At 39.0% G+C, this 10,259-nt stretch overlaps 1 pseudogene; it reads left to right on the top strand.

Moving 5' to 3' along the window:
* The first annotated feature begins 1,477 nt into the window (after window positions 1–1,477).
* Window positions 1,478–2,586, top strand: LOC135555624 (hemoglobin subunit alpha-4-like; annotated as a pseudogene).
* The last annotated feature ends 7,673 nt before the right edge of the window (window positions 2,587–10,259 follow it).

Here is a 10,259-nt window from a genome sequence, read left to right as displayed (position 1 = left end):
GAGTCCATGGAGACATCGATCAGAAGTCTAAAAATAAATTAAACAGGCTGCCATTACAATACGAAATTAGTGGTAATTTGCCTAGGTAACCTATTATCGTGTTATTATTTAATGATATCTACATAAATATTATAAGAACGTACCTGGCCAGGGCTGGTCCGATCATCCACGCTGATCTTTCCCCACAGGCCTACGATGGCACTGCGCTCAGCATCTGTCCAGTCGACCATGATGACGTTTGTTTGTTGATTTCCGTTGGTACTTGCAAAATGTTACAAGGGATTCCTGAGCTTTTTGTCTCCTGGGACTTCCAATTTATTGATGTTCAGTATCTCCGCCCTGAACAGAACACAGAAAATGATTGGATGAATGTCTTGAGGGGGCAATGTCCTCGAGTGTGGCACATATCGGCATTGTGCCAACTTCATCCCACTTTTAAAGATAATGCTTGGTCATTTAGGCGTTTCCAAATTCTAATTAGTACGGATGAAATAAACAAGTCATGATTAGCCTTCATAAACACATGCATACTTAATGATACAATCGAACATATTTTCAAAAAGTAAAATATATAGACCTTTAAAGGTTCCTTTAGCCCTAAATACTCTTTTAATTAATCGTTGTAATATTGGCATTGAATTGTAATATTATCTTTATAAAATTCTAATTATTGATGTAAGTGTTTATTTAGGATCTCATTCAAAAAAGAAAAGCCTAGATTGGGAGTAAACTATTAAAGAAAGAGCATGACTCGAAATATATTTTATCTTCATATTCAGACGGACCCACCCATTTGATAGTTCCTTATTTCTGGTATTTTTGAATGATTCATCTAAATGTCAGTTGGTGAAAAGTCGTTTCATCTGCCTTCATCAGGGAATTACATGATGGGTTCTAACTGGACACTATTCAATGTGGATATCAGCCTATTTCCTTCAATGAAACCACAGCTTTTTGTTTAGCTCCACTGAAATACAATGCTTGTAGCCTACATGCTATTAAAATGTTTAGTGATAGGCAGAGGCAACGTTTTGCTACCAGAACAAAACATTTCCATCGATTTTTCCATCGAATCTTTTGTAGGTTACAGAATCGATTTTTCCATCGAATCTTTTGTAGGTTACAGAATCACTCAACAATGAGTGCTGCAATATTAGACCTTACGAGTCGTATTAATTACGACTAAACTTTAATTGGAAAGAAAATATTGAGGTATTAAGTGTTTCAAAAACCCGTCGTTATTCAATCTATATTAAATAAATACATTCATTGTTCTGTCAACATTTTTTACAAACGAAGGTATTATGTGCTAAGGTCATATGTTGGGCATTACACGAATTGGCTCGGTTGCATAATTATAACGTATAAAAACATGAATCATGTCTTGGACAAATTCCCAATCAGAGGTGGAGCCAAGATTATATCGGGGTGTGCCTTCTCTCATGCCTCCATAAAAACAGCCTCTGAGTTTTCCACGCTCAAAAGCTTATTTTCTTAGCATCTTCATTTAAGTGGATAAACGGACAAGACAGCTATGAGTCTCTCAGCCAAGGACAAAGCCAACGTGAAGGCCATCTGGGGCAAGATCCTCCTAAATCCGATGAGATTGGAGAACAGGCTCTTTCCAGGTAATTACATAACGATGTATGATAAATTATAGAGTATGTACATGTAGACTGTTGAAATTATTAACACATAATTCCCTCAGTCAATTTGGAAGCTATAAATGTGTAGCCTACACTCTTAGAAAAAAGGTGCTATCTGGAACCTAAAAGGGTTGTTCAGCTGTCCCCATAAGATTACCCTTTGAAGAACTGTTCTTGGTTCCAGGTAGAGAACCCTTTTGGTTCCATGTGGAACCCTTTTCCCAGAGGGTTCTACCTGAAACACAAAAGGGTTCTACTTGGAACCAAGAAAGGCTTTAACTGGAACCAAAAGGGTTATCTTATGGGACAGCCGAAGAACCTTTTGGAACCCCTTTTTCTTAGTGTTTTTTTCGGCGAAGATATGGACGGGAGCCCCGAACGAATGATTATTTAAGATGCATTTTTGTCTCACCTCATTTCTAATGTCTACGACAGGATGCTTGTCGTCTACCCTCAGACCAAGGCCTACTTCTCCCACTGGTCTTCCGTGGCCCCCGGTTCCGCTCCAGTGAAGAAGCACGGCATCACCATCATGAATCAAATCGATGAATGTGTTAACAACTTGGAAGATCTCTTTGGTTTCTTGACCAAGCTCAGTGAACTGCACGCCACCAAGCTGAGGGTGGATCCCACCAACTTCAAGGTAAGATTTTTTTTTATATATAAAAAAAATAACACTTTTACCTGTGTGAATGTGAAATAATATATTTCCCTTTTGCTTTGCAGATCCTGGCTCACAACCTGATTGTGGTCATTGCCGCCTACTTCCCTGCGGAATTTACCCCCGAGATCCACCTGTCCGTGGACAAGTTCCTGCAGCAACTGGCTCTGGCCCTGGCCGAGAAGTACCGCTAAACCGGAGTTCAGCTGTCAATCTGTCATCCGAGGAATAATGTCCATCCAATATCGACACACTGACAATAAATCTAACTGAAACTCATACCGAGGTGTTTGTTGTTTGTCATTTTAAACGTCTTACATTGTCTTGTGATTTATATTGTAGGCTACGTGTGGATTATCTTGTAGAATGGATTTGTCAAGTCAAGTATAAAATAAAGTTAACAGCCTATTTCACAGTATTTCAAGGGTATTTCATAAAAATGATGCACTTCACAATAAATGTATATTTTACTCCACCTTTGCATACACCTTGACATTAAAAAGTTCCAAATGTACGTGCCTGAGACCAATATGTTATGACCAGACATCACTGGTCCGCCATGCCACGGACGTCACCAGGACCTGGCTTTCAGGGCTTTAGCCCGCTATGATTTTGGGTCAGCCCTGAATCTTTTGCGCTGCTGCAATGGTTTAAAAAAGTGTAGTCAACTGAATGCGCCAATTAGTTCATGGATCTGTGGTTACTTGAACCCCCGAAGTCCTCCAACAGTTATAACCAGGAGTGTAGTGCTGCGTGTCCACAGCGGAGCGACGCTCTGCAACTTCTTAAAATGGTGATATGTCTCGCAAGATCACTTCATGATTGATTTGTATTCTACATAACAAACCACCTGTAATAGCATGATAATGTCAGGCTACTGTCATACCAAAAACACCCTGTCATTTCTTAATTTAGGATGATTGTGCTGAAATGTAAAATAAATAAAATAAATAATAATATATATTTTTTAAAGATCATGTGGTGGCTGCGTTTACTGTTCTAAAATGTGATTAGTTAGACCGGTTAACCACCCTTACTTACATCATTCAAGAAAATTGAAATGCGTATTCCCATGAAACTGATTGGGATCAAATGGTTGGCATGCATGCAGCATGGACGTTTCACCTGTACAACGTGAAGAATTATCATCGACAGTGATGATGGCCTGATTTATAATGAGGTAGGCCTAATTTGGTGTTTTAATATTTAAAAAATAGAACATTTTCCTTTAGCCACTTACAGTATGTGTAGGCATAGGCAATCATGCAGTTTGGTTGATGCGTTGTATGTAGCCTACATTCTATAATTATATTATACAATTGGCTTCATGATGGTATGTGTGGTCAACTGATGATTCTAGCACCGTTTTGATTGGACAGCATCACTGCGCTGCTTTGAGACAAGGAACTCAGCTTGATAAATCAAGACATCAATCAATGTCACATGTTTGTTTTCACTGGATGTCCGTTTGGATATTTGGTTACAATTAGGCTGGGAAATTAGGCTAGTAATTGAAAGCAACGCAGATTTTCTATACGCACACGTTAGGCCTACTGTATAGTCTACCCGATGAGCTTCCCTGATGTTTTCCTGAACTTTCCAATACTTTTCTGATGCATTTCAGTCATTTAGCCTACTGATGCGAATACACTCTTTTTGTACACTTTTCTCATAGGCTAGTCATTTGACATATTTTTTACTGTTAAAAAATGTCATAAGGCCTACGTCGTCTCAACAACAATATAGCTGAAACCACTATTGGCTTCTTTGACTTACTGAGACCACTTGCTGATAGATTCTTTTAAATAGTATTGTAACAGAAGGCCTACCTACACAATAACCACATATGGCGTTACTGACCACAATCGATTGAATTATTAAGAAGTGGTGATTTGGCTTTGGGAGAGCACAGCTCATTGAAGAAAACATAGCGCTGGAGAAAGGGGTCCATGAAGTGATGCAGAGAAATTGAAATACATTTGCCAAATTATATAATTAGTGTGAGTATTTATAAAATGTGACACTTTCTGAAAATGTTTTTTTTTTTTGCACAACACCTTACAGAATCCTTGCATTGTCTTAACCCCTGACACGATACCATTCTAAATAGCATAGAAACTCTTCTTCTAAAAAATAAAGAGACCACATTTTTTAAATCGATACTGGCAAATTGGGACACCTTGATTGGCAAAGTGGGACACTTAATTATTTATTGTAAAGGATAAATTAAAGAGTATATAAGTAATTTTAATATTTTAATGGTAAACTTCAATTATTCATATAAATTAAACGTATTAAAATATGATTTATTTATTTATTTTTGTGGAACATTAAGAATTATCATGTATAATAATAATTATTATTATCATTATTATTATTCTTCTTATCAACATAATCATACTGTAACGGCGTTCTTCGTTTGTCGAAAGAGAGTCGGACCGAAATGCAGCGTGTTGGTTACTCATGTTTTTAATAGAACAAATGACGATACATGAAATAACAAAAACAACAAACGGAACGTGAAAAACCTATACAGCCTGTCTGGTGAACACTAACACAGAGACAGGAACAATCACCCACGAAATACAAAGTGAAACCCAGGCTACCTAAATACGGTTCCCAATCAGAGACAACGAGAATCACCTGACTCTGATTGAGAACCGCGTCAGGCAGCCAAACCTATGCAACACACACCCCTAATCAGCCACAATCCCAATAACTAAAAAACCCCACTAAGAAATATAACAAACAATAAACCCATGTCACACCCTGGCCTGACCAACTAATAAACTAAAACACAAAATACTAAGACCAAGGCGTGACACATACCTGATTATAATTATATGATATAGCCTGTATGTAATTGTATAGTCTATAAATAAAATATAATGAACTTTATGTAGGCCTATCAGCTCAACATTCTCAACACTACATACATGGACATGTTCTAGAACGAAACCAGAAAGACCTTCCCGCTTAACAATTTCAATTAATGTTTTATTGTCACCAGAGTCAAATACTGCGAAATAAACTGTTTTTAGTATGGATATGAATATAGCTAGGATTTTTTATGTTGGTGGGGTAATATCTTTCTAAGTAAAATGCAGCTATACTATCTCTTTCTAGCAAACAAGCTGATAGGAGTTTTGAGGAAATTTAGGATGTACATTTTATCCTATTTAGAAAAATTATTTCTGTTAATAAGAAACCACACACAGAGACACATACATAGCTCTCCCTCGCCCTCCATTTGGCAAATCTGACCATAATTCTATCCTCCTGATTTCTGCATACAAGCAAAAATTAAAGCAGGAAGTACCAGTGACTCGGTCAATAAAGTGGTCAGATGAAGTAGATGCTAAACTACAGGACTGTTTTTCTAGCACAGACTGGAATATGTTCTGGGATTCCTCCGATGGCATTGAGGAGTACACCACATCAGTCACTGGCTTCATCAAAAAGTGCATCGATGACGTAGTCCCCACAGCGACTGTACAGTACGTACATACCCCAACCAGAAGCCATGGATTACAGGCAACATCCGCACTGAGCTAAAGGGTAGAGGTACCTCTTTCAAGGAGCAGGACGCTAACCTGAAAGCTTATAAGAAATCCTGCTATGCCCTCCGACAAACCATCACACAGGAAAAGCCTCAATACAAGACTAAGATCAAATCGTACTACACCGGCTCCGATGCTCGTCAGATGTGGCAGGGCTTGCAAACTATTACAGACAACAAAGGGAACCACAGCCGAGAGCTGCCCAGTGACACGCGCCTACCATATGAGCTAAATAACTTCTATGCTCTCTTCGAGGCAAGTAACACTTATGCATGCATGAGAGCATCAGCTGTTCTGGGTGACTGTGTGATCACGCTCTCCACAGCCAATGTTAGTAAGACCTTTAAACAGGTCAACATTCACAAGGCCGCAGGGCCAAACGGATTAATAGGACGTGTACTCCGAGCATGCGCTGACCAACTGGCAGGTGTCTTCACTGACATTTTCAACCTCTCCATGTCTGAGTCTGTAATACCAACATGCTTCAAGCAGACCACCATAGTGCCTGTGACCAAGAACACGAAGGTAACCTGCCTAAATAACAACCGACCCATAGCCCTCATGTCTGTAGCCATGAAGTGCTTTGAAAGGCTGGTCATGGCTCACATCAACAGCATTATCCCAGAAACCCTAGACCCACTCCAATTTGCATACAGCACCAAAGAATCCACAGATGATGGATCCACAGCTTCAAGTTCCTTGGTGTCCACATCACCAGCAAACGAACGTGGTCCATGCACACCAAGACAGTTGTGAAGAGGGCATGACAAAACCTATTCCGCCTCAGAAGACTGAAAAGATTTGGCATGTGTCCTCAGATCCTCAAAAGGTTCTACATCTGAACCTTCGAGAGCATCCTGACGGGTTGCATCACTGCCTGGTACGGCAACTGCTTGGCCTCCGACCGCAAGGCACTACAGAGGGTAGTGCATATGGCCCAGTACATCACCAGGGCCAAGCTTCCTGCCATCCAGTACCTCTATACCAGGCAGTGTCAGAGGAAGGCCCTAAAAATTGTCAAAGACTCCAAACCCCCTAGTCATAGACTGTTCTCTCTGCTACCGCACGGCAAGCGGTACCAGAGTGCCAAGTCTAGGTCCAAGAGGCTTCTAAACAGCTTTCACCCCAAGCCATAAGACTCCTGAACGTCTAATTAACCTTTTTGGGATAGGGGGCAACATTTTCACTTTGGGATAAAATAGCGTGCCCAGAGTGAACTGCCTCCTACTCTGTCCCAGATGCTAATATATGCATATTATTATTAGTATTGGATAGAAAACCCTCTGGAGTTTCTAAAACTGTTTGAAAGATGTCTGTGAGTATAACAGAACTCATATGGCAGGCGACAACCTGAGAAAAATCCAACCAAGAAGTGGGACATCTTTGAGTCAGTTGTCTGGCAGAGAGCCTTGGTCTCATGACGCGCGCTCCCGACAGAGTTACTTCTCGTTCCAGTGCTTTTCTGAAGACAAAGGAATTCTCTGGTTGGAAAATTATTGATGTTTTATGTTAAAAACATCCTAAAGATTGATTCCATACATCATTTGACATGTTTCTAAAGGACTGTAACGGAACTTTTCGAGTTTTTGTCTGGATGAAGTGCCTGCTCCTCATGCCTGAGGCGCAGGCCTGTGCCTATTTGGCTGAACAAGCTAACAAGTGGCTATTTGGACATAAATTATGGAACTTTATGGAACAAATTAGTCATTTATTGTCGAACTTGGATTCCTGTGCCTTCTGATGAAGATCATCAAAGGTAAGCGAATATTTATGGTGTTGTTTCTAACTTTGTTGATTCCAAAATGGCGGATATTCCTCTGTCTGTTTTGGGTTCTGAGCGCCGTTCTCAGATTATGCTTTTTCCGTTAAAAAAAAATAAATCTGACACAGTGGTTGCATTAAGGAGAAGTCTTTAATTCTTTAATTCTGTGAATAACAGTTGTATCTCTTATCAATGTTTATTATGAGTATTTCTGCAAAATCACTGGATATTTTGGGAAACATACATGTATTGTGTAACATGATGTCCTATCAGTGTCATCTGATGAAGATCATCAAAGGTTAATGATTAATTTTATTGATATTTCTGCTTTTTGTGACTCCTATCTTTGGCTGGAAAAATGACTGTGTGTTTTTTTAGACTTGGCTATGACCTAAAAAAATAATATGGGTAGATTAGCAAAATGGGTAGATTAACAAGCTGTTTATCTTTCATTTGCTGTATTGGACTTATTAATGTGTGAAAGTTACATATTTCAAAAAAATATTTTAGAATTTTGCACGCTACCTGTTCAGTGGAATGTTGTTGAGGGGTTCCGCTGTGCTAGAAAAGTTAAATTGCTGCTCAGAGTATTTGCATTGCCCTTCCCCCCTCTTTTGCGCTGCTGCTACTCTGTTATTATCTCTACCTACATGTACATATTACCTCAATTACCTCAACTAACCGGTGCCCCTGCATATTGACTCTGTACCGGTACCCCCTGTATATAGCCTCGCTATTGTTATTTTACTGCTGCTCTTTAATTATTTGTAACATTTATTTACTTTATTTTAGGTATGTTCTTAAAACTGTATTGTTGGTAAGTAAGCATTTCACTGTAAGGTCTACCTACACCTGTTGTATTTGGTGCATGTGACGAATAAAATTTGATTTGATTTGCAGTCACTTTGATTGACAATTACATACCATTACTAAATATGTTGTAATGAGACACTGAATATCCTTTCTTAGTTTTTATAACTTTAACGCTATTTACCTCAGAACCCTATGAAGTAGTGACCCGTCATTCAGGGAGGTTTTAGATAGCAAAGAGTGGCTATTTGAAGAATCTCAAATATAAAATACATTTGTCTTCACTATTATCCTACCATGTAGAAAATAGTAAAAATAACAAAAATCCATGAATGAGTAGGTGTGTCCAAACATTTGATCAATGTTAGAGGAATTCATTCCAAGTCCACATAACTAATAACAATAACCTAATGTAAAATGACATCCCATAGATTTCAATATGATAATTTGAAGTTAGTTAATTTATTGTATTTACAAAACACTTTTCATGTCCTTCTTTTTTAAATGTTGAGGTGTCGTTTTTGTTCAATAGCCTAGGAAACCATGCTGCTGGTTGCCTGTGTGGTGAATTGATCCTTCACTTGATTGCAACTTGTCCATATGAACATCTTTGAGACAAGTCTGACGGCTCTATTGAACAAGGACAACCAAACCTGCTAGAGTGTGATCTGCAATCGGCTAAACACAAAGGCCACAATAATTGCTACAAAACATGACTCCATTCATTTTTAGATCCGACAGCAGGCTCTATCAACCAATGACATTATTGGTTGAACTCTCCCAGGTGCAAAAATGAAATAAATACAGCGATAGCGGATAATTATGTCTGACAAACCCTCTCATCACTCATAATTATGTAGTTTCCCTTTAAGAACATACATTGTAGATTAATAATATTACATTGTATTGTATTGTATTGCACACTCTAAACTTATTCCATGGATCCCTTGGCCAAAATTAGTCTAATCTATTGTTAGAAATACTCATTTGGAGATATGTCTGGACCCCGCAATACCTTCATGGATCATACTGGTTTGGTTTGATCCTCTGTTCCATATCCGGCCTACGGAAGCTCCACGACATGAACGTGAGCTCTCATACTGTACGTTCTCTGAGTTTTCTGTTGTGCCCATAGAGAATGATAGAGGCCTCTAGTGGCCAAAAGCACCATTGAGGGCTTCCACCACGCTTCTGCCATTTTAAAGTAGGCCTAGTCAAAGTAGTCAACTGGGTGGGGATTCCTATGGGCTGTAGTCTCAATGGCGCTGCTGTCACAGACGCTAGAATGGCACAGATGTAAAGATGAGTCCTCTATCTATATCTATGAGTGTGCCTCTTTGATAACTCCAATGTATGCTTAGGTATCTCTTACATGAAAGGTTGAGAGTGTCCTCTGCTGGAGATTTGATTGAGGGAGAAAATTATCTAGGAACTGCTTCCAATAAAATGAAAGCGCCACAACGTGCCACATAGTAACAGCAGAGGGCGCTATTACATTTGTAACGGGAAGACCTCATTTCTCCTTGATGTGTGGCTGTATTGTACACATTTCTGACCATATTACAACTCTACTAATATGGAACTTATTAGGCCTATGACAAATATGAAACGTGTCGTATTGGCTATTGAGGATTGCTATTGTCAGTTTGCACTTGCCCACAAATTTACCTAGCCTGTAATCGTACTTTATTGAAATGAGATAATTATTAAATATCCATAGGCCTATACCCTACAGGCCCAAAAGGCACAATCAATAAAGGAAGATAACATGTCTAACTCCTTGCCAGGTTGTGGTCTACAACTATATGTTGTTTTGAGTT

This window comes from Oncorhynchus masou, chromosome 15 (genome assembly GCF_036934945.1).
Source record: "Oncorhynchus masou masou isolate Uvic2021 chromosome 15, UVic_Omas_1.1, whole genome shotgun sequence".
NCBI classification, from domain to species: domain Eukaryota; kingdom Metazoa; phylum Chordata; class Actinopteri; order Salmoniformes; family Salmonidae; genus Oncorhynchus; species Oncorhynchus masou.
Note: the sequence above shows the minus strand (reverse complement) of the source record. Positions and strands in the feature narration are given on the sequence as shown.